Source organism: Lolium perenne, chromosome 7, assembly GCF_019359855.2.
Source record: "Lolium perenne isolate Kyuss_39 chromosome 7, Kyuss_2.0, whole genome shotgun sequence".
Taxonomy (NCBI): domain Eukaryota; kingdom Viridiplantae; phylum Streptophyta; class Magnoliopsida; order Poales; family Poaceae; genus Lolium; species Lolium perenne.
In genome coordinates, this window is record NC_067250.2 from 165,004,729 (window position 1) to 165,029,479 (window position 24,751).

The 24,751-nt window shown below is 42.8% G+C and overlaps 2 long non-coding RNA genes across 2 annotated transcripts; both read left to right on the plus strand.

Annotated features, from left to right (window-relative positions):
- Nucleotides 1-11,240: 11,240 nt before the first annotated feature.
- Nucleotides 11,241-13,030, plus strand: LOC127298064 (uncharacterized). Its single transcript, XR_007849582.2, has 5 exons — nt 11,241-11,528; nt 11,618-11,714; nt 11,880-11,956; nt 12,573-12,648; nt 12,802-13,030. It is a non-coding gene; the product is annotated as an uncharacterized lncRNA (long non-coding RNA).
- A 7,243-nt stretch (nt 13,031-20,273) lies between these two features.
- On the plus strand, nt 20,274-21,597 carry LOC139833036 (uncharacterized). The gene is made up of 3 exons (XR_011748043.1): nt 20,274-20,351; nt 21,235-21,310; nt 21,464-21,597. It is a non-coding gene; the product is annotated as an uncharacterized lncRNA (long non-coding RNA).
- Nucleotides 21,598-24,751: the final 3,154 nt, after the last annotated feature.

Consider the following 24,751-nt stretch of genomic DNA (forward strand, 5'->3'; position numbering starts at 1 on the left):
TCCACATATCCTTGCCCGTAGAGATGGACAAATACGAGTCAACAATGTTCTCGCCAAGAACGCTGATGATAGCACCCCTCAGAAGGGTGTTGGTATCCTTAAAAGCTTTCTCCTCGAGGGGAGTAAGCTCTCCTTCAGGCTTGCCCTTAGTGGCGTCAAAGCATCTCATGGTTGTAAGCCAGAGAATAGCTCTCGCACGCCACCTCTTGTAATTCACGCCCTCGAAAGGAGGAGGCTTAAGAGATGAAGCAAAGCTAACCGGGGAATAATGCCTATAAGGTTTTTGGATTGTTGAATATATTAGCAATTTTCCCCATGATTTAATCAAATAAAACATTGGATAAAACATGACTAAAAAGTTTGAGATTAAACTAGTCATGAAAATCACCATAGAATAAAGGAGAAACATGTCTAAACTGATTGAGAAGAGCAATATGTTTGCTGACAATGAACCTGAACTTGTTGCTAGGAGAAGAAAGAGGATAATGATCTCATAAAAGGAAGGCAAGAACCCATACGGTGCAGAAGAGGAACCAGCGTTGCCGTTGTCGCTGTTGAGAGCCATGTCGCTGAAGAGGTTGCTGATGTCGGGGAAGAAGTCGTCGTTGGGGAAGTAGTCGTCGGCCTCCGTGTCGATGTTGAAGCCAGCAGTCGCGGTAGAACGCTGCCCAAAAACCTTATCGCCTCTCTCCCGTAGAGGAGGCCTGCTGTCCCGTCTAGCGGTGCACGCCGATAGACGGGATGGAGAAGTCTTGAGCGGCGGCGCAAAGCTCTGGAACCGAGTGGTAGGCGCATATGGTGCTGTGTCTCGTAGTGTATCTCTGGAGAGGAGCGACCTCTTTTATAGGCACAGAGAGAGGAGCTGAACAGGCAACGCGAGGAGATGAAACGAAGGGCCAGGGAGGTGAACCGAACAGGCAGCAGCCGAAGCTGAACAGCCTACGTATTCAAAACCCACCGGCTCGAGGCATTCCCACAAACCGCGACGCGACGTATCATGACGAGGCGAGGAGCGGCGGCGTCCTCGGAGGAGGAGCGCGCGTGTGGTCAGCTCATATTTCCTCCTATTATTTCTCTCTTACAAAAGGTATGAAGAGCTCCCCTTATAAGCTGCTCCAACTCTTCTTCAACTAGCAATGTGGGACTAAACTTTTGTCCCACCCATGCCATGCATGAATGGGCCATGTGGGCCTCTAGGATTTATTAGGAATTTCTGGAATATTTATTGTGTTGATCCAATATGGGCCAAAATTCCAACATCCTCTCCGACCTCCCTGTCTATTTTCTTCACGAACAAGGAGAGCCCAAAGCATCCGCCTCTCAGACCACCATGGAGCCACCTCTACCGGCCGCCCCTCGACGAGCCGAAGCCACCCAAAGATGCGCCTTGATGTCCTTGTTCTCCACACTAGAGGAATCGAGCTCGGACGCTCCAAGTCGCCGCCATTCTCGCCGTTTCTTATTCTTCTCCAGCGGCGACATTCGACGATTCCGGCCGCCCTAGTCCTTCCCCGGCCACCTCATTTGCGCCAGGAGCTTCAGGGTGAGCAGATGCATCTCCCCAACCCCTTCCCGCTCCTCCTACCTCTCTGGTTTGTTCCCTCCGGCGTTAACCACCATTAATGTCCGCAGGAGCTCGACGCCGGTGATGCTCCGGTGAACCCCTCACGGTCACCATCTATTTCCCCACGTTGAGGTGCATCTCTGACGCCAACTTCCCCATCCTGTATCGCCCTGAATCGCGGGATTGACTCTCGAGATGGTGCTTCCCCGCCATGAATGTTCTGGTCCAGATCTCCGCCAGGACATACCTCAAAATGCAGCGCATCTCCATGTTGTCACATATGAGCAGCATCTCAGCTGGTTTGTTCCTTTGTTTCAGATCGAGGTGTCTTAGGTTCAAATCTCATCGGAGGCAGATTTGTCCTCAACCCTTTTCTTTCTCTGGTTTTTCTCAGATCCGGCGCCTGATGGGCCTTGGCTTTGATCCTCCCGGCAGCCCGTTGCTCTGCGTGTTCAGTAGCCTCTCGTCGCCGATGCAGGCCTAGATCAGGCCCAGACAGCGCATGTTGAACCCCCCAGTTTGTCCCTTGCTCTTTTCTATCTGTTTTATTTTTGCAGAAAATATTTAAAACTTGCAAAAATCATATCTTATGTTCCGTAACTCGGAATAAAAAGTATTTTATATGAATTTCGATCAGAAAAATGTGAAGAACATGAATATTCCATCCATATGCTTGTTTGAATTTCGCATCATGTCGTTTCGTGATAGTTTGCATAATCACCTAACATATACGCGGAGTATTTCGGAACACCGACTAGGTTTCCCCGCTCCGTTTAATATTGAAGTAGCTCACCCTTGCCATGTTGTGTCATGCTAATCAACACTTAACTTTGTCGGTAGGAAATGCAACTTCAGCTCTAAATGTTTGTCCGGGTTCCGATCCCTCTTAATTTGGATAAGCTGCATTGCACCATCGCTGCCATGTCATGCATATAATCTTGTTCATGCTGATTCTTCTTTATCCGTAGTAGTAAGATTTTGCATCCGATGTTTGATGTAGCATTTGCTTCTTCCCGGATAGGATCGAGAAGTGGTGCGGTGAGATACGACGAGTTCTTCGACAAGTGCTTCTGCGGCTTTTCACAGGTGAGCCCTCCCTCTTCACCTATTTTATACTTTGCTCTCCCTCTCACTGCTATCCTTATGTTGCGCTTCTTCATCGAGTCACGTGTCCTATTCCACTTGTTTACCATAATAATCCTATATGTATCATTCCTTACCCATAGTCGTTGCTTGATGTTTGAGTCTTGCGAGTCGTAGGCGTGTTTAGGCTCTGTTGTTTATCTCGGTCTGTTATCGGGATATGTTGGGTTGTTGGGAGGATATCACATGCTATATTAGTTTGTTGGAGATACACAAGCTTTACTTAATTGTTAACAACTAAAATTGTAAGAAGAGGCATCTGTGAGCCCCTTTGCAAAAGCATCAGAACTTTGACTCGCTAATGTCCCCTAGGACCCGAGTTCTTGTTATCTGTTCCGAGACTGAGCGTTCTATCCACACGTGGGTATGCTTACCGGGTCTCCCCTCGACCACTGCCGGAATCTACAGCTTTGTCCAGTGGCCACAATTAGTTTGAATGTTTGTTTGTTTCTCTCGGGCGTGCAAGCATGTTTCTTTCTGGTCAGATGATATGATGATACTTTTGGGGAAGCCGTGAGTGCCTTGTAACTCCGTTGACTCTCGCACGCTCTTAGGTGCGGTCCGCATTGTTAAGAGGTCATCCTCTAGTGGGCTCTGATCCTCTTAGCCATTCTCGCAACAGCTAGGTCCGCGTCGGAGTTTCGATCGGGCTCCGAAACGGGTTAACTTAGTTAGGTGGCTTCCTGGACATTGCTGTCGTGAAGGAGAGTGTGAGTCATGATATCCACCTGTCGCAAGTGGGTTGAGCGTGCGTGTGGGCACATTTGGGCACCCCTGCAGGGTTACAATCTTATCGATAAGCCATGTCCGCGGTTATGGACGACTTGGAATTGTATGACTTGGTTATAGAACAACTTACACCTTATACTTGTTGTTAATAATCTGATAATAACTTGCGTAGTAATATAGCATTACTACATCCGATACCTAATAAAACCGGTCCACCGTTGAGTGTCTTTTACATTGTCTCTTCGCTTTGTTGAAGGGGATATGTGTAATCGGCAGGGTTATGTTTGTGTAGTATTTTATCTGCTATCTTGTGCGCTCTCTTATCTTCTTTGATTAGACGGATATTGTAGCGTGTCTTTATTGGTTATAGTTTTGCTGCCGCTAAACCTACCATATAGCCCCAGGTGATATATTCACCCGGCGAGCATAGCCATTTCTAGTCTCGCTAAGTACGTGCCAGAGTTCGTTCCTTGGTACTTACTCTCGTCTTTTCTCTTTTGCTTCCTCCCTTTTGTCGGCAACCGATGGCCCGACTTCGACAGGTACAAGATGACGACGTTAGCAAGGTTACCCTTCCGGCTTGGCCTGGGTAGGGTTATGGATGCCACTGGTTATCTTCAGGACTCTTAGTCCAATTTGTAACTTGTCCGTACTCGGATGTATTCGATCTTCTGTATGAATTGGATCTTTGTATTTTATATTTGTATCTTGACTCATTGGAGTCGTTGTTGTAATATATATGTTTCTTGTGGGCTCTATTGTAAATCTGCTGTAATGTTACCGCTCGTGTTAATTCCTCCGGCATCACGTGTGTGAATTGTCGCGCACGTCGTGTCGGAGGGCGTCTCAGAATCGATATCGTGCGGATTTCGGCAAAATCGCTGGAATCCTGAGGATACCGGTTATGGGGCGTCACCGTACCTGATATCATACTCTATATAAAATCGAGTTTCTTTTCTTGGAGTTATTTTTTGTACCTGATATTTGGTCACTTGCCTTTTTCTTTCGATCCCGTGCCGCCTATGAAACGTCGAGACCGCTGTTGCAAAATGGGACCCGCATGTCATCCTCTATGTGCAATCGAGTTTCTTTTCTTGGAGTTATTTTTGGCACCTAATATTTGATCAATTGCTTTTTCTTTCGATCACGTGTCACCTCTAAAACATTGATATCGCTGCTGCAAAATGGGACCCGCATGTCATCCTCTATGTACAATCAAGTTTCTTTTCTTGGAGTTATTTCTGGCACCTGATATTTGGTCACTTGCCTTTTTCTTTCGATCCCATGTCACATTTGAAACGTTGCGACCACTGCTGCAAAATGGGACCCGCTTGTCATACTCTATGTACAATCAATTTTCTTTTCTTGGAGTTATTTTTGGCACCTGATATTTGGTCACTAGCCTTTTTCTTTCGATTCCGAGCCACCTTTGAAATATTGAGACCGCTCCTGCAAAATGGGACCCACATGTCATCCTCTATGTACAATCAAGCTTCTTTTCTTGGAGTTATTTTTGGCACCTGATATTTGGTTAGTTGCCTTTTTCTTTCGATCCAGTTCCACGTTTGAAACGTTGACACCGTTGCTGCAAAATGGGACCCGCATGTCATCATCTATGTACAATAAAAGTTTCTTTTCTTGGATTAATTTTGGCTCCTGATATTTGGCCACTTGCCTTTTCCTTCTGATCTCATGCCGCCTTTGAAACCTTGAGACCGGTGCTTCAAAATGGGACCCATATGTCATCCTCTATGTACAATAAAGTTTCTTTTCTTGGATTATTTTTGGCTCCTGATATTTGGTCACTTGCCTTTTTCTTTCGATCTCATGTCGCTTTTGAAACGTTGAGGAACCTGCTGGCTCATGGGACCCGCATGTAATCCTCTATGTACTATAAAAGTTTCTTTTCTTGGATTTTTTTCGCTCTCTGTTTTTTGGCTATTTCCTTTTTTCTTTTGATCCCGTGCCGCCTTGGAAACGTTGAGTAAGCTGCTGGTTCATGGGACCCGCATGTCATCCTCTATGTACAATCAACTTTCTTTTCTTGGAGTTTTTTTACCCCTAATTTCTGGCTACTTCCTTTTTCTTTTAATGTCATACCGCATTTGAAACTTTGAGACCGCTGCTGCAAAATGGGACCCGCATGTCATCCTCTATGTGCAATAAAGTTTCTTTTCTTGGATTATTTTTGGCTCATGATATTTGGTCACTTGCCTTTTTCTTTCGATTTCATGCCGCCTTTGAAGCGTTAAGGACACTGCTGGCTCATGGGTCCCGCATGTTATCCTCTATAAACAATAAAAGTTTCCTTTCTTGGAGTTATTTTTGACCCCTAATTTCTGGCTACTTCCTTTTTCTTTGGATCCCCTCCCGCCTTTGAAACGTTGGCGACTCTGCTAGCTCATGGGTCCCACATGTCAGCCTCTATGAACAACAAACCTTTCCTTTCTTGGAGTTATTTTTTATCCCTAATTTCTGGCTATTTTGCCTTTTTTTGGATCTCGTGCTGCCTTGGAAACATTGAGGATGTTGTTGCCTCATGGGTCCCGCATGTCATCCTCTCAGAACGAGAAATGTTTCTTTTCTTGGAATTTTTTACCAACTGATTTTTGGTTTATTTTTTCTTTCGATCCCCTACCGCCTTTAAAACATTGATGACGCTGCTAGCTCATGGGTACCCGATGTCAGCCTCCCTGTACAAGAAACATGTGATATCTTGATTATTTTGCAGACAATAAACAGTGTATTTCGCTCTGAGCTATTGCAAATGGTTAATTAAATCTTTATTTTTACATAAACAAACTTATATGTTGAATCTCCTTATTTTTTTGTTTTTGTGAAGCATAAAACTTTCCTATTTTGGAGTGGGCTGAAATTGTACGAGTCAAATGGCGTCCAGCAGGATAGTTTGAAGGCCCAAATGGCCAAACGCGGCCCCAATTGAAATATTTGTCACTCCCTTTTTTTGGCGAAAATAGTTTTGCCAATCCTCTTTAGAATCAGAGAAGGGCGTGATATTTCAAATCAAGAAAGTTGCAATCCTCTTTCTGCAAAGGTTGTATTTCTAGATAACTAAGGTGGATTCGAATCTGCCGTGGTTCAGGCAGCTCAGGTAAGCCTTCTTGCACTGATTAATGGATGTTGTGTATAGCAAGGTCAAGACATGTGGCTCGGTGTAATGAATCTATTTGAATCATGTTGTGGGTTCAATCTGATAGTTCTCTAACACGTCAGCCAAATACAAATTAAGATTTTTTTTTCTAAAACGGGAATGCAAATCAAGATGAACACAAACATTAGTAATCATAATAGCTGATCATAAGAGCAAAAGCTTGCCACAGTTTTACCACCCATACAGTTAATTAACAGTTTAGATAAGATAACCTTATATAAGTATAACTACAAATGCATTTGCTAAGGGCTCATGGGACAACAGAACTAGACAACCACGGACTTCATGACCAGCATGTCGTAGCGGCATCAAAAGATCTTGACCTTCAACTTTGATCCAATGCAAAGTTTGGCACCGTCAATGAACTTCTTCCACCTGGAAGTAACAACCAAGCGGCCATCTATGGGACTGACGGAGTACCGTCCCTCCACGGCGAGACCTTCACTCTTCATGACGAGGGATATCTTGCCCCTTCGGCCGGCAATGAGATTCTTGGAGATACTTTTAGGCAATTTCTAATTCAAAGCAAGAGATACCACAAAAAATTAGTCAATGGCACTAATGCACTGAACCATGTGAGACTTTGATCAGAGAAGACATCAAGATAAGAGCAGTTCTGCTGTCATATACTCACGAACATAGCCTTCAGATGCGTCTTGGTCACCACAGGGGTGGCTACAACCATGAGCTCAGACCTTGGTGATCTGGCTGGGGTAGGTGCAGGAGCCTGGGATGGTACACGAGCTGGTGCTGATGCAGGAGACTGCTGGGCAGGTGTAGTAAACGGTGGCTCTAGAGAAACCGGTGCTGATGCAGGAGCCTGCTGGGCAGGTATAGTATACGGGGCCTCTACAGGAACCGATGCCGATGTAGGGGCCTGCTGGGTAGATGCAGTAAACCGGGCTGGTACAGGAACCGGTGCTGATGCAGGAGAGTGGGAAGCCGTTGTCGGTGCTGGTGTCGGTGCCCTTAGTGACATCTGTTCCTGTTCCGTCAGGGGATCTGCAGCTTTGATCATGTTAAACCCAGCAAGCTAGAACATAGAGAATGGTTTAGAACAACTTCTTGGAATGCGGTAATCAAAGGATATGAGTATAAGAAAAGTTACATATTATAAGGATATGAGTATAAGAAAAGTTACATATTATATATTTGGAAGTGTCTCCAACTCTTTAAGCAGTTACGTATATCTTCCCTTTTGAGTTTCCGATCCTCAGCTCATCGCCCTTCTTCAGACCCGTAGTCAAAAGAAAACTTTCTCCAGTCATGTCCATACAAATATGTGATGGCATGCGTCTTGTAGACATACACCTCATAGACCGTGTAGGTGTTCATCAATTTGCCATTGCCATGCATAGTGAAAGACCCTTCATGCGGACACATCTGGTTAATCATTGGACGAAGGTCACAAGGTACATTCTGCATGTGAAAATTGATACAAATGTAAGAAGCAGGAAGACTAAAAATAAGACTTTACTATATGCCAATTTTTTTGAAAGAGTTTTACAATATGCCAATTCATGCTAAACCACTAAGAATACATACCTGTAACTTTGTGAAGGAGTTATTACAAAGGTAGATTGTGACGCCCCAAAACCGGTACCATGAGGATCCCAGCGAATCCGCCGAAATCCGCACGATATCGATTTTAGGAGACGCACCACCAAGCGCCTCGTACACGCCGAAGCATGCACGCGATGCGGGTGGAATCAATCACGAGAGGTAACATTACAACAGGATTACAATAGAGCCCACAAAAGACATACATATTACAACAATGACTATAACGAGTCAAGACACAAATATACAATACAAAGATCCAAATCATACAGAAGATCGAATACATCCGAGTACGGACAAGATACAAATTGGACTAAGAGTCCTGAAGATAACCAGTGGCGTTCATAACCCTGCCCAGGCCAAGCCGGAAGGGTAACCTTGCTAGCGTCGTTCTTCATCGTACATATCTTCATACCTGCCCGGTTATATCCCGTAGAAGCAGCAATAAATACGGGTTCGTACTTAATAAGACTTCAAGAAGTATAAGAGTTCGTCAACCAGTCGTCTTTTGTACTTGAGGCACGTAGGGGACTTAGAGGACGCAAGAGAAACGTCATAGGCAATATGGTGGGGTTAAGCGGCAGCGCGCAAGCACTAAAAACCTATGGAGAAACCTAGGGCGAAGCGGGACCTTCGGGACGGCGCGTTCGACGCGGGCATTCAAGGGGAGTCTGCTGGTGGTGGCCTTGGCGCCGGGGAACCACCGGAGGTAGGCCGACGGCGAGCATCTGCGGGGAAACGGCATGGTCAACGTCGGCATGACAACATAGAAGGAGATAGAGTTGGAGGAGAGGTTCTGGAGGACGGGTATCTCACCCTGAACGTGTACGTGTGGCTGGAGATGGCGGGGAAGGAAGGTGGTGGCTGGAATCCTCATCGGAGTGCAGCAGGTCGGAGATGGAATCGGCGAATTCGCCGTTGATTGGAGCTCTCCCGGCTCGATTCCTTGTACCAGCTTGAAGAGGAGGAAGAGGCGCATCTCCCGGTGGTTTTATCTCGGCGAGGGGCGATCTGCAGCGGCGGCGCCATGGTGAGGAGGATGGTGCCAGAGCTGTTCGTTGGTTTGGAAGAAAAAGGAGAAGAGAGGAGATGGCGGCGCGAGGAGGGGGAGAATAGGTGTAACGCCCCACTTTTGCAAACTTGTTTAATTAACCTTATTGCAAAAATTAGGGGGAACAAAAACTTTTTCTTTAGACTAATTTAGATGAATTGCCTTGATCTGTTCATTATGATGAATTGCCTTGATCTGTTTGTAGATGTATTGTCTTGATTTCTTGTTGAGCTTTGTCTTGAGCCACCTCTTAGAACAACACCTCTAGTGGTAAAACAAACAACTCACCTAATAAAACACATGTGTGTCCTAGGAAAAGTTGTTTTCCTTTTTACTACATCAAACTTTGCTTCTGATAGCAACATGAGTATGCCATCTTGGTTTTTCTCCTTGTGATACAAGATAGCTCAATCGTCCTTAATTCAAAACTTGGGATCATCTACCCCTAGCTACATCCCTCTCTTATACCCACTCATCCTTGTTGGTTTTGAGGCCATGTCGACCATCTGTGTTGACAGGCTTAAAATGTCCAGACTTTGGCAGTTAATTTCTAAGCAACCACAACTGTTATTGGTAGCCTCAATACATGGATCTCATCTATGCAACACCCTCTTCAACCTCCACGTCTTGCATGTCTCAGTCAATCCTTGCAGCTCATATATTCAACTTGATCTTGTATCCTATTCAATGATTCAACTCTAGATCACTTCCTTCAATTTTACCTCTTGTCTTTATTCAAGTTTAATCTTCACAAAACCAAGAGTGGGAATGGTGGGTACATTTTGTAGCCATCATCTACTCTTGAGAACACTTCTCCCTAAGTTAGTTTTCTCTCTCAAAAATCCTATTGATTTTCCTTCCCTAGTTTGGATCACCAAACTACTTCTAGTTTTATTAAATCTTTTCAAGAAAACTCTTCAAACAAACTGAAGAACTGAAAAGGGTTTTGTTTTTCATCCTATTTCTACCAAGTACTGATTTCTAAAACATTACTTTCTATTTTTCTTTCCTTTAACAAAAAGGCTTGTTCTTGGTACTTGTGCCAATTCTTGTTTTCTCTTGTTTATTTTTTTTTGGGAAAAACTCTACTATAGTTGAGAGAGTAAGTAGAATATTTTGAACTCCTATGTTCCACTAGTTCTCTCAACATTTTCAAATTCCATTCCACTTGAATTCATTCCCAATTGTCCCTAGACAATTGAGGTGTTTCAAATACTTTTCAAATAAGTTCTATTTCAAATGACAACTCTTGTACATCTTGTGTATCTCTCTGATCTACCACATTGTATCCCCTCATCCTCCAATTCTTGATCATGTAGATGATCATTTGGTACTTTCAACCCACTCCCAATTGACCTCTTATTTGTAGAACAACTTATATATTTCATCATACCCATCTCAACTCTCTATTCTTTTTCATCACCACCTTAACCTCATGAATTGGTGACTTAGGTCAAAATATTCATCCCTGTGAGTATTGGAATACTTAACTCACCATCCCATCTACCTTGACATGCTCATGCATTGTTGCATGTGGTCAATCCCAATCTTTTCAATTTTGAATTCAAATGAAAACTTCTATTCATTAACTCTACCTTGGGAATTATCTTCTTCATAAGTTGGTCTCAACCAAAGTGGTGGAGATTTTTATCATGGCACATGGCACATGCCACCCTCACACTCCTTTCTATCTTTATGTATTTACTCCTAATCTTATCATCATCAAAAATCACTCATTGACATTACCTCCTCAACATCATGCCTTGATCTATTCACATGGATGTGTGCATCCCTCTCTTTGTTCATTTTTGAGTGGCACATGAAGGAGCCGGCCATGGCAAGATTTCGGCCAGCCCTTCCTCTTCTGTTCCTTCCTCCACAAGCCTTGCCTCCCAACTACCCCAACAATTAAATGGGCAGCCACCTCCGTTGGCCAATGAAAAAAGGAGGCAGCCACCCCTCTCCCTCAATAAATTGGCCCTAGCCGGCCACCACCTCCCCTTTGGCTTCATTTCCTTCACTCTCCACTCCCTCACACTCTTCTCCTCCACCTCCCCACGAGCTTCTGCTCCTCCCAAGCACTATGGCTGGCCATGGCCATGGGAAGCCACCAAGATGAAGCTCTCCCCCTCCCTCAAACTTCCCCTCACCATGAGAGCTTCCCTCTCACTCTCTTCTCCCCTAATCTTTGATGAATCCAGCCCTATTTCTCCTTTCTCCTCTCACAAGATTGGATCTTGATGCAGGTGCATGTTGGTCCAAGCATGGAGAAGGTTGAGCAATCCTCAGATCTGAAGCTCTTGACCAAAGTTCGTCCAAAAACTTGCTATAATTTCTGCTATCTTGCTGTTTCAGATTCTGGTACGATCTTGTAAAATCCGCCAAATCTCGTGTGCAGATCCAAATCGAGTGATTCAAAGTTCCACATATAGGTATTGAAAAGATCTACAACTTGGCGTTGGTCTCATCCTCAAATTAGTTACGGATTTTGCATGGTAAATAAAGTTCTTTAAACATGCAGAATCACTGTTTGTTAGATTTATCCAGTTTTATCAAACCTTTTTGAGCAAACTCAACTGTGGGTGCAAGCACGCTCCAGTACCTTCATTTTGGCGTTGGTTTCACCTCAAATGACCTCCTGAAATTGAAATGGTTCACAGATCAATATCTGGTCAGATCTGACTTTGTCGAATTAACCCAGGAGCTTGGAGACGAATTTTTGAATGGAACCAACTGGGTACGAACCACCTGTTAAATATCTTTCAGATGCCGTAGACCTCACATTTTTTGATTTGTGTATGATTTTTGGTGAATTAAACTTGTTCTGTGTGTTCTGCAGACATGGCTGTTAGCTTTTAAATCATCAAAAATCCATTTTTGAACCTAATTGAGTGATTCCAATTCGGTAGGATTAGTGAATGTTTTATTAATCATCTCAAACAAGTTTCAAACCTTTATCTTGTATTAGTACTGGCTATCTAGAAAAAATATTATTAGTCTCTGTTCATACATATTTGTTGCTGTTAGTAATTTTTATGTGTGACATGCATTGTTGAATCAAAACTTTTCGGTTTATTTAAAACCCTTGACCAACTCTTTTTAGTAGAGATGGGCAACCTTTGTTTCATGCTTGCAAAACAAAACCTCTGCAACCTAACATTAACTCTTTTGTTTGGCTTAAGTTTTCAAATGATGTGGTATATGGTTTGCTTCCTATTTTGGATGTAGTGTTATGTGAGCAAACTAAATTAGGAAAACTGATTTCTGCTTTTCCAAAAATGTTTGAAAATATAATGTGAATGTTTTTGATGCCAAACTAATGCACTTGTCCTCTTTATGATGTTATCTACCAGGGGATATTTGGTTTATACCATGGTGGTAACCGAGAGAGGCAATTGCTATGTTGTGATACTCTCATACCTTTACTAGGTAAATAAAATGGGTTCTCTTTAAGTTGTTTGTGGTACCTATAAGTCCTTTGTATGGTAGCTCTTTATTGAATGGTTAAATTATGGTTGTTGTATGTTTGTTTTGTTGGTGCAATATGATTGATTGTGTTCCTTTTATATTTTCCGGCGATAGATGCGAACAATTCCGGAGAAGAAGAAGAGGTGGAATCGGACGAGGATTTTATTTATGTTGTTGGGATTCTTATATTGATGGAGTTGAAGAAGTGCAGGGACAAATAAGCCAAGGCAAGCCATCTTTTGATCTCTGACTTGGTGTCTAGTTGGATGTCATTTGTTGATGTCCAAAGCACCTTATTTCTATGTGTGTTATTCTCTCTATTTATGTCATCTATGTGTGATTGCAAGTGGGGTACTCCCTAGTGGTGACACTCCCCTATTGTCTTTGTGATTATGGGATACATGGTATTATGGCCGTGCTATTCCACTTGGTCATCTTGTATGCTCAACTTGAGCATCTTCCCTCTCAAGATAGTAACTTACACCACACCCACCACTTTTGTAATTTAGAGGTATCAATGTCATGATCTTGGTATATTCTCAACTTGAGAGGAGTATGCCGTGTACCCATTGGAGAGTATGTTGGATAGTGATACTCCACTATCTAAGTTGTATATTTTTAGCACCACAAATCTGAAAGTATAATCCTCTTTGTGTTGTCATCATACATGCTTATCTTAAGCGAGTATGATCCACCCATTACTCCTTTATACCTTCTATGGCAAGATGACTCTCATCTCGGCCGTAGTGCAATTCTAGTTCAACTCATGAAACTATAGGTTGGGAACCCCTCAAGGCTTACCTTGTTGTAAATGTTTTATGAAAACCTTCGGTGAGTTAACCCAAGTGTGGTTTAAGAAAGCAAAGGATCTTGATAAGGATGTTTGGGAAAGTGGTGTATGGCTGTTTGTTGAACAACCAAGGTGTTGTGGGAAAAATGGTTTTAAAAAGGAGCACTGCGTATAAGTGTACACCAGCCCAACTTTTATCACGCAACCACTCTACCCTGGTGTGGGACGGGGCTTAGCCCGTAGTTTGTTGAAGCTGGCAGGAGCACCCTTCACAACTTTCTAGGGAGGGTCATGACGACCTCCGACGTCGGGTTGCGCTCTTGAGGAGGCAATACACTGTAGTTGTCTATAGCCGGATGATTACTGAGGGTCTTCTGTCATGGCGCCGGAGATACGCTCAAAAGGAGGTATGCTGCCGGGGTGCCGGGAAGGGGTAAGCCCACAGGGAAGGACTCGTGCCAGTGGAGATGGGCGAAAGGTTATGTCCGGGTATCCGTCGTGGCATATGTTGTTATGCAGGGATGATGCCCACACGATAGGTATCCGGATAGTTGTGGGGAAAGTGTGCAAACTCTGCAGAGTCAAATCTATTCGAATAGCCGCGTCCGCGGTCATGGACGGGTTGCAAAGTTCTACCTTTACCGGGGCTTGAGTTTTGTTTTGATAAATGCTTTTCAAAGAAAGTGTTGTGTTGGATGTACCGGAAGGGTACGGAAAAAGGGCGTGTGTTGACCATATGGAGATGGTCGTGCAAAAATGGAGGCTAAGTGGGGAACTCTTTCCTAAATGTTTCTTGAAGAGGAACTCTTCTTTAACAAAGATATAGAGATGTCATAGGTATCCTTTGAAGTATCTTCTTTAATAAATATATAGGTATGTCACAGTAGTTCTCTAGCATTCCCATCAACTGAGATGGACTTATGCTACCTCATCCTCAATAAAGGTATAGATATGTCATAGAACTTCCTAAGCGTCCCCATCAATTGAGATGGTGGCATGCTACCTTTCCTCCTAGATGGTTAGCTAGTTATCCTGGAAACACCTTAGTGTCTGCATCACTTGAGATGCCGGCATGCTATATCCACAAGAGAAACTGATTCTCTTTCACATGCTATATCCACAAGAGAAACTGATTCTCTTTCACATGCTATATCCACAAGAGAAACTGATTCTCTTTCACATGCTATATCCACAAGAGAAACTATTCTTCCTCTCTTGTCTCTTTTAGTTAGCTTTGTTAGCACCTTTCTTGATGGTTTGCGAGTACAATTCCAATGTACTCACGGCTTTGTCCCTGGCTATTTACTTGGCCCGACTTGGAGGAACACGACGGATGAAGAAGGAGTTGGCGACGTCTATGCGAGCTAGAAACGTCTTCCCAGTCAGTTGCCTGTAGGGTTATGGCAGATGACTTGGGTACTGCGCTGCTGAAGTGTTGTTGCTACTCTGATGTTTAGTTAAGCCCTTCGAGGCCATTATGTAAGTATTGGTCATGTGACCATGTTGTAATTTTCTTATTCCGCTTTGTAATGGATGGTGTAATTTGATATCAGTTCGGTTATGTGTTGACGGCGCACTGATCATGGGATCGTGAACTGTATACATAACAGGGAATTTCGGGCAGCTAGTCCAGGGTCCCCACAGAGCTGGTATCAGAGCTATCCTGACTGTAGGAGACCTTAGTTAGCATGGACGTTAGTTAGGAAACAAGTACTTGGGCAAAACTATTTACGAAACAAATTTTTTCTTTAACCGGAAGCATAGCTTCTACTCCCCTTATTTCTTCAAAACTTTTAAATTCTTATCCCTCCGCTTTATAAAAAGGTTTGAAAATTCTTACTCTATTGTCTCACCCAATTCAAACCTACATATTGGACGATGTCCCCGACTCAGACCCGGAGACTCGAAGTCGAAGATGGATCAACCTTTTATGAAGTCTCACGTATCTCCAACAACAACTATTGAAGATTGGAGGCCGACTTAGTGTGCAAATAAAAGAGATAGTAGGATCATGTCTTCGGTTATCACCAAAGGCTGTCAAGGAGCTGACCTTGTTCCTCCGTGGACTTGCAATTTTTGCAGTCGTCAGGGATCAAGTCCTCAGTTTCTTGACTAGTAATTTTTAGGCCAGCCACGAGAAGATATCGACTTCGGGAGCACCTCAACAGCTACCTCTTCGAAAATCTCATGTTTCCGGGATGTCGAGACTAGAAGTTCTACACAGTTTTCTCCTCTGCCTCAACATCAACGACTCAACACCCGGCCTCCTTCACCACCAACTGCGACAAGAATCCAAGTTGAAGCTAATGCCGACAATGTGAAGACATCAACATATGTGACCAGCCCCCAAACCTATAGGATGGATAGGACAAACTCAATCGCTTTGATTGAGCTACCCCCGCGCATTAGGAATTTCTGGGTACTTAAGAGTACCATGTCTGGTTTGATGATTGCTTGTAGTTTCCTAGTTTGCTGCCTTGAGTGTTTGAATCTGTTTGCTGTGTGCATGTATGTCTTGCTAATTAGACATTCCCTCCCTTTTTAATTGCTTTAAATTTGTAAAACAGAAATTAAAAATGGAAATCTGCCAGTGTACTGTTTTGCTAATAAAAATAGTTTAGTAGCTCCGATTGATGTGATTCCAATTGCACTAGAACCAGTATGAAATTATCTTTCCGATGCCACTGACCTTGTATTTTTAGGATTTTTGTGCGATTTTTAATAAATAAAACTTGATCACTGATTCTGGTTAGTATTTTGAGTCTCAAAAATTGAAAAATAAATATTTTTGAATGATTCCAATTGTGTTGATCTTGTTTTGTTACTGTGCATCTAGGAAAAATACCAGTAGCCTCTGTTAGTGGTATTTTGTCTTTGGTTATGATTGTATGGGTGTCACATGCAATGATAGGATTAAAGTTTGCCTCGCCGGTGTATTGCTAACTGCTAGTTAGTTGGGTAGATTAACGAAAGACTCTAACTATAAACCCGTTAGCAGTTGTTTTTTCAATCATCAGAAAAACTAACCCAGACCCCTATCTATGCCGACTACTTTCAAGATCAGCTGGTGCGACTCTACCACGCCAACGAAGCAGAAGCCCCTACCTTCAAGAGTGACTGCACCTCGGCAAGAAGACTTACTAACTTGGTCTAACCTTGGTATATTAATCGCGCTAACCGCGAGGATATATTTTCAAAACTACCCTCTAACACACCGTCTAACAAACTGAGCGAACAATAGCGTCAAAGCCAAGCTACATCACATGGTTCATCTGGTCCTCCTCAAGTGAAGCTCCTGAAGATACCTCAAGAACTCAAGGCTAGGTGCAACTTACCCGCTCACCAACTAGTATAAGTCAGCACCGACCCTCAAGATCAAGATTGTCTTCGACGACCCCAGTTGCTGCTTCATATGGATACCAACCTGGCATTTCGTCGACTTACTAACTCACCGCGCATCCCATATGGTTTAGTTAACACGTGAGTGCCTCTTGAAGATGTGGTATGCACGTCGCCCCGAAGATTCTACAGCTGAATACGGAAGATCGACGACTTCTTCTGAAGCCCGACAGGACCGCAAGGCAGACCCTCTGAGTTTTTCCGAAAGCCCGACGAAAAATCTTAAGGGTGGAAGGCTTCGCCTTCCACTAAAATGTGGAGCTAACCCTAAAATTTTCTACCTTTATAAAACACCGTTGAAAACTTGGGATTGCACTAACCACTCTTGACGCCTTGGACTACACAACGCCCTCTGAAGATGTTTTCAACTCAAGACAGGAGATCAATGACTTCTCCAAGAAGCGCTCGACAAGACCCGTGGCCGAAGCTTACAATTTTTAAAGCCCCCTCCCCGATGAACAATTTTAAGGGTGGAAGACTTCGTCTTCCACTAAATTTAAGCTAACACTAAAAAGTTTTCAACCCTGTAAGGCACCGTTGGAGTGCACTAACCTTTCAGAAGTCGTGGACTCTGTTAGGGTCGTGAAGAAGCTACAGATCCAACATCTGCAGGGAGTAGTCAACCTCTTCATGAAGCTCGCCATCGGCATGAATCCATCATGTCTGCTAGAAGACGAAGCAACGACCTTCTCTACAATGGTGCATCTACAGAAGGATGGAGTCTAACTTTCGTTAAGCTTTACAACCCCTCTAGTTCTGTGCTCAGTAATCTCGGGACGAGATTATTTTAAGGGTGGAAGGATCTGTAACGCCCCACTTTTGCAAACTTGTTTAATTAACCTTATTGCAAAAATTAGGGGGAACAAAAACTTTTTCTTTAGACTAAGTTAGATGAATTGCCTTGATCTGTTCGTTATGATGAATTGCCTTGATCTGTTGGTAGATGTATTGTCTTGATTTCTTGTTGAGTTTTGTCTTGAGCCACCTCTTAGAACAACACCTCTAGTGGTAAAACAAACAACTCACCTAATAAAACACATGTGTGTCCTAGGAAAAGTTGTTTTCCTTTTTACTACATCAAACTTTGCTTCTGATAGCAACATGAGTATGCCATCTTGGTTTTTCTCCTTGTGATACAAGATAGCTCAATCGTCCTTAATTCAAAACTTGGGATCATCTACCCCTAGCTACATCCCTCTCTTATACCCACTCATCCTTGTTGGTTTTGAGGCCATGTCGACCATCTGTGTTGACAGGCTTAAAATGTCCAGACTTTGGCAGTTAATTTCTAAGCAACCACAATTGTTATTGGTAGCCTCAATACATGGATCTCATCTATGCAACACCCTCTTCAACCTCCACGTCTTGCATGTCTCAGTCAATCCTTGCAGCTCATATATTCAACTTGATCTTGTATCCTATTCAATGATTCAACTCTAGATCACTTCCTTCAATTTTACCTCTTGTCTTTATTCAAGTTTAATCTTCACAAAACCAAGAGTGGGAATGGTGGGTACATTTTGTAGCCATCATCTACTCTTGAGAACACTTCTCCCTAAGTTAGTTTTCTCTCTCAAAAATCCTATTGATTTTCCTTCCCTAGTTTGGATCACCAAACTACTTCTAGTTTTATTAAATCTTTTCAAGAAAACTCTTCAAACAAACTGAAGAACTGAAAAGGGTTTTGTTTTTCATCCTATTTCTACCAAGTACTGATTTCTAAAACATTACTTTCTATTTTTCTTTCCTTTAACAAAAAGGCTTGTTCTTGGTACTTGTGCCAATTCTTGTTTTCTCTTGTTTATTTTTTTTTGGGAAAAACTCTACTATAGTTGAGAGAGTAAGTAGAATATTTTGAACTCCTATGTTCCACTAGTTCTCTCAACATTTTCAAATTCCATTCCACTTGAATTCATTCCCAATTGTCCCTAGACAATTGAGGTGTTTCAAATACTTTTCAAATAAGTTCTATTGCAAATGACAACTCTTGTACATCTTGTGTATCTCTCTGATCTACCACATTGTATCCCCTCATCCTCCAATTCTTGATCATGTAGATGATCATTTGGTACTTTCAACCCACTCCCAATTGACCTCTTATTTGTAGAACAACTTATATATTTCATCATACCCATCTCAACTCTCTATTCTTTTTCATCACCACCTTAACCTCATGAATTGGTGACTTAGGTCAAAATATTCATCCCTGTGAGTATTGGAATACTTAACTCACCATCCCATCTACCTTGACATGCTCATGCATTGTTGCATGTGGTCAATCCCAATCTTTTCAATTTTGAATTCAAATGAAAACTTCTATTCATTAACTCTACCTTGGGAATTATCTTCTTCATAAGTTGGTCTCAACCAAAGTGGTGGAGATTTTTATCATGGCACATGGCACATGCCACCCTCACACTCCTTTCTATCTTTATTTATTTACTCCTAATCTTATCATCATCAAAAATCACTCATTGACATTACCTCCTCAACATCATGCCTTGATCTATTCAAATGGATGTGTGCATCCCTCTCTTTGTTCATTTTTGAGTGGCACATGAAGGAGCCGGCCATGGAAAGATTTCGGCCAGCCCTTCCTCTTCTTTTCCTTCCTCCACAAGCCTTGCCTCCCAACTACCCCAACAATTAAATGGGCAGCCACCTCCCTTGGCCAATGAAAAAAGGAGGCAGCCACCCCTCTCCCTCTATAAATTGGCCCTAGCCGGCCACCACCTCCCCTTTGGCTTCATTTCCTTCACTCTCCACTCCCTCACACTCTTCTCCTCCACCTCCCCACGAGCTTCTGCTCCTCCCAAGCTCTATGGCCGGCCATGGCCATGGGAAGCCACCAAGATGAAGCTCTCCCCCTCCCTCAAACTTCCCCTCACCATGAGAGCTTCCCTCTCACTCTCTTCTCCCCTAATCTTTGATGAATCCAGCCCTATTTGTCCTTTCTCCTCTCACAAGATTGGATCTTGATGCAGGTGCATGTTGGTCCAAGCATGGAGAAGGTGGAGCAATCCTCAGATCTGAAGCTCTTGACCAAAGTTCGTCCAAAAACTTGCTGTAATTTCTCCTATCTTGCTGTTTCAGATTCTGGTACGATTTTGTAAAATCCGCCAAATCTCGTGTGCAGATCCAAATCGAGTGATTCAATGTTCCACAGATAGGTATTGAAAAGATCTACAACTTGGCATTGGTCTCATCCTCAAATTAGTTACCGATTTTGCATGGTAAATAAAGTTCTGTAAACATGCAGAAACACTGTTTGTTAGATTTATCCAGTTTTACCAAACCTTTTTGAGCAAACTCAACTGTGGGTGAAAGCACGCTTCAGTACCTTCATTTTGGAGTTGGTTTCACCTCAAATGACCTCTTGAAATTGAAATGGTTCACAGATCAATATCTGGTCAGATATGACTTTGTCGAATTAACCCAGGAGCTTGGAGACGAATTTTTGAATGAAACCAACTGGGTAAGAACCACCTGTTAAATATCTTTCAGATGCCGCAGACCTCATATTTTTTTGATTTGTGTATGATTTTTGGTGAATTAAACTTGTTCTGTGTGTTCTGCAGACATGGCTGTAAGCTTTTAAATCATCAAAAATCCATTTTTGAACCTAATTGAGTGATTCCAGTTCGGTAGGATTACTGAATGTTTTCTTAATCATCTCAAACAAGTTTCAAACATTTATCTGTTCTGCAACTCCATAGTTAAAGCAAATGGTGAAAACATGCAGTAAACTTGTAAATCCATTTGTGAGAGTTTCAAAACAATTTTAACCCAAATCCAATTGTATGTGAATCTCTGTTTATATATCTTTCAAATGCCAGTGGCCTCATATTTTTAGGATTGTTCTACGATTTATGGCTTACAGATCTTGTTTTCTGTACAGTCAGATTCAAAGAAATTCCTAAAATTGTAGGTTAAATATTTTTGGGTGATTCCAATTGGGTTAGTCTTGTATTAGTACTGGCTATCTAGGAAAAATATTATTAGTCTCTGTTCATACATATTTGTTGCTGTTAGTAATGTTTATGTGTGACATGCATTGTTGAAGCAAAACTTTTCGGTTTATTTAAAACCCTTGACCAACTCTTTTTAGTAGAGGTGGGCAACCTTTGTTTCATGCTTGCAAAACAAAACCTCTGCAACCTAACATTAACTCTTTTATTTTGCTTAAGTTTTCAAATGATGTGGTATATGGTTTGCTTCCTATTTTGGATGTAGTGTTATGTGAGCAAACTAAATTAGGAAAACTGATTTCTGCTTTTCCAAAAATGTTTAAAAATATAATGTGAATGTTTTTGATGCCAAACTAATGCACTTGTCCTCTTTATGATGTTATCTACCAGGGGATATTTGGTTTATACCATGGTGATAACCGAGAGAGGCAATTGCTATGTTGTGATACTCTCATACCTTTACTAGGTAAATAAAATGGGTTCTCTTTAAGTTGTTTGTGGTACCTATAAGTCCTTTGTATGGTAGCTCTTTATTTAATGGTTAAATTATGGTTGTTGTATGTTTGTTTTGTTGGTGCAATATGATTGATTGTGTTCCTTTTATATTTTCCGGCGATAGATGCGAACAATTCCGGAGAAGAAGAAGAGGTGGAATCGGACGAGGATTTTATTTATGTTGTTGGGATTCTTATATTGATGGAGTTGAAGAAGTGCAGGGACAAATAAGCCAAGGCAAGCCATCTTTTGATCTCTGACTTGGTGTCTAGTTGGATGTCATTTGTTGATGTCCAAAGCACCTTATTTCTTTGTGTGTTATTCTCTCTATTTATGTCATCTATGTGTGATTGCAAGTGGGGTACTCCCTAGTGGGGACACTCCACTATTGTCTTTGTGATTATGGGATACATGGTATTATGGCCGTGCTATTCCACTTGGTCATCTTGTGTAACATCCCAAGTTTCAATAAAAGGAACAAGAGAGAGAATTCAAGAATCCAAAATTCAGAGCCAACTAAAACTTTTTCTCATCATATAGGACTATGCATTTAGCTCACCTTATTAATTTATTTGAGTGTGCTTTTGCCATGATGCTTGTTTATGTGTTACTCTCATTCTAAAACCCTAGCAATGATCACTTGATCATCCAAAGTCAAATAAAAATAAAATAGAAAAGAAATTCTAAAAATCAACTTCACACCCACATATGGCCTATGCCATTTTTACAAATCTTTGATCTAGGCCATTTTGGTTTGCACCATTAGTTGTAAATGGATACTAAACACTTATTAACACTTTTGAAATCAATCAAACTCAATTCAAATCAAATTTGAATCAAAATTGAGCTCACATGTGATTATGGTCATATGTGACAATTTCAGCATGATACCCACTTTGAGCCCCTGGTTTTCAACTTTCTCTTTCTACACTTGGCCAACTCTTTGCACCTCTTCCAAGATCTCATCAAGGACTACAACTTTGCTCAAGGAACCCACCTCTAACTCTGTCTCAAATTCAAATGGCAAGCAAGCAAAGTCAGGACTTTGAAACATATGTAAGATCATGTGCCAAATGTGATTTTGCATCTCAACACCATTTTGACCACCACCACCTCCATTCTACTTCTCTAATTATATGTTTACACTCCACCAAAAATCTTTTCAAATTTCAAAAATCTTTTTCTTGCGGGCATTACAACAAACACCTTGCAGGCAGGATCAAATTTGGAGCCCATACTAATTTTCACCTTGGACTTGGTCCAACTCTGGCCATCTCTGCTCCTCTGGAGCCTCACCTCACCCCTCAGCACCAGTGCCAGCACCTGCAGCCCCTCCACTTGGTCACCATGACCGTGGCAAGACCATGCCGTGGCATGGCATGAGCTCACCATGCCACTCCTCTCTCTGGTCACCTCACCACTGCACCACCATGTCTTCTAGCTCCCTCTCACTCTCCTGATCAGGCCAGACACCAGACTCGACGAAATCGTGCACCGCATTGACCGGAACGAGACGCGCCCAGACGTGCCAGTGACGCGCACGCGCACGCCAGAGCGCGCACGACGAACGCCATGGGCACTCCAGGACTGACGTCGCCCCGACGCACCACGCCACCACTTGCCTCCGCCGCTTGTCAGTCGCTGCGCCAGGACACCAGGAGACGCCCAGACACGACCGTTGGACCGCGGGAGAGCTGTGGCCATCGTCACCGTCGACGAGAACCGCCACTAACCTGCAAGCTCCCGTCAAGCTCACGAGCGCGTCAGTGCATCTTTTTCCCCGCAATCAAGCGCTGCGTCATCGCCAGGACGTCGCCTGCCCGCGTGCATCATCACCAGTGCCCCTACGCCGCTGTAGAGCCGACGCCATGGATGACCTCACCCCAGACCCGCGGCACTGCCTCGCCGCTATAAAAGGAGCTCTCCCTTCTTCAATTTCGCCACACCATCAGTCTTCCCACTCACCACTGAGCCTCCCTAGCCTCTCCCTTCTCCACATTCGCCGCTGCCTCACCGGAATTTGAAGCTCGGTGCCCGCGGAGGTGCTGAGAAGGGCGCCGTCGATCCAGGCCGCCGTTGGAGACGCCGCTGCTTCCATCTGCTTCACCATCGTCGACAACCTCTCTGCAACCCCTCTCTGACCATCGCCGCGCCGCCGGTGAGCCTCCGACCCCCCACCGTCGCCGCGCCAGTAGCCATCTCTCGTCGGAGACGACGACGCTCGTCGTCCGTCCGATCCTCGCCTAATCCTACGGCGCAGACATGCGCGTACCGCTTCGATCGTTATGACCCACTGACGCGTGGGACCTGCAGTCAGACGGCCTGCTCGCGCTGGACGCGAAGTGGGCCGGCCCAAATCCTTTTTCTCTCTGCAGCCCAGCTAGTTTCCCGCGCGAGCCCACTAGTTTGAATTCAAATTTTCCAGAATAGATGATATATGCAATCTGATGCCAAGTTTAAATTTCAATAGGGACAAATCTACTCGGCCAAATTTTACAAACTTGATATTTTTGGAAACCTTAGGAAATTATCTACACAATGCCACTGGTTAGAACCCTAGATCTATTGTAGAAATAAAGTGACAAAATAAACAAGGCAGGGACTTTTCTGCCTTATAATAATTCTTAAAAATCAACCATAAATGCTTTTTAGTTAATTCCACCTCCAATAATTCACATTTCACTTATACTAATTGTTTCTACAAAAATATGCCATGCTTACTTTGAATGATCATAGCCTAGTTGAATTAAAGGACTTTATGGCTATTTCTAGTGAAAGATATTGTCCAAAACTATTAAGAAATCTTATGAGAGAGTTTCTCTCATTTAAATCTTGTCACCACCAATTGCCAATGAAGTAGAGACTCTGGTCATTTAGGTCTTATAGAAAATTGTTGGTGATATTAAATCTTTGCTATGCTAGAATTAAATTGTATGAGGTGCTCACCTCATTTAAATCATTTTCTCAAAATGATAAGTGTGAATAGGTTGACTTGGGTCAACCTAGGTCACATATTATGCATAAGAGAAATTAAATCTTAATAAGATAATGAGAGGAAATTATTTCTCTAAATAATTCAAAGTAACATTTAAGATTAGTATGAGAGGAAATTATTTTTCTTAAATGATAAGAAGAACACACCCACCAACTCAATATTAATGTATGATGCTAGTTTAAAGTGTGTAGCTCATGAGTGTGCCTAGTTTAGTAAATTAGTTTGGTATGATGATTGTGTACCCCGTATTCGTATTTTAGACGCTAGTACCGAGGAGTACCAGGAGGAGGAGGAGGTCTACTTCCAAGGAGAAGAAGACCACTTTGACAAATTCCCCAACCAAGGCAAGATAATACTCTTGCAAAGTGCAAAGCTCGCCATGAGCAAGGCATTACCCATTTACTTAATGTTTATAAT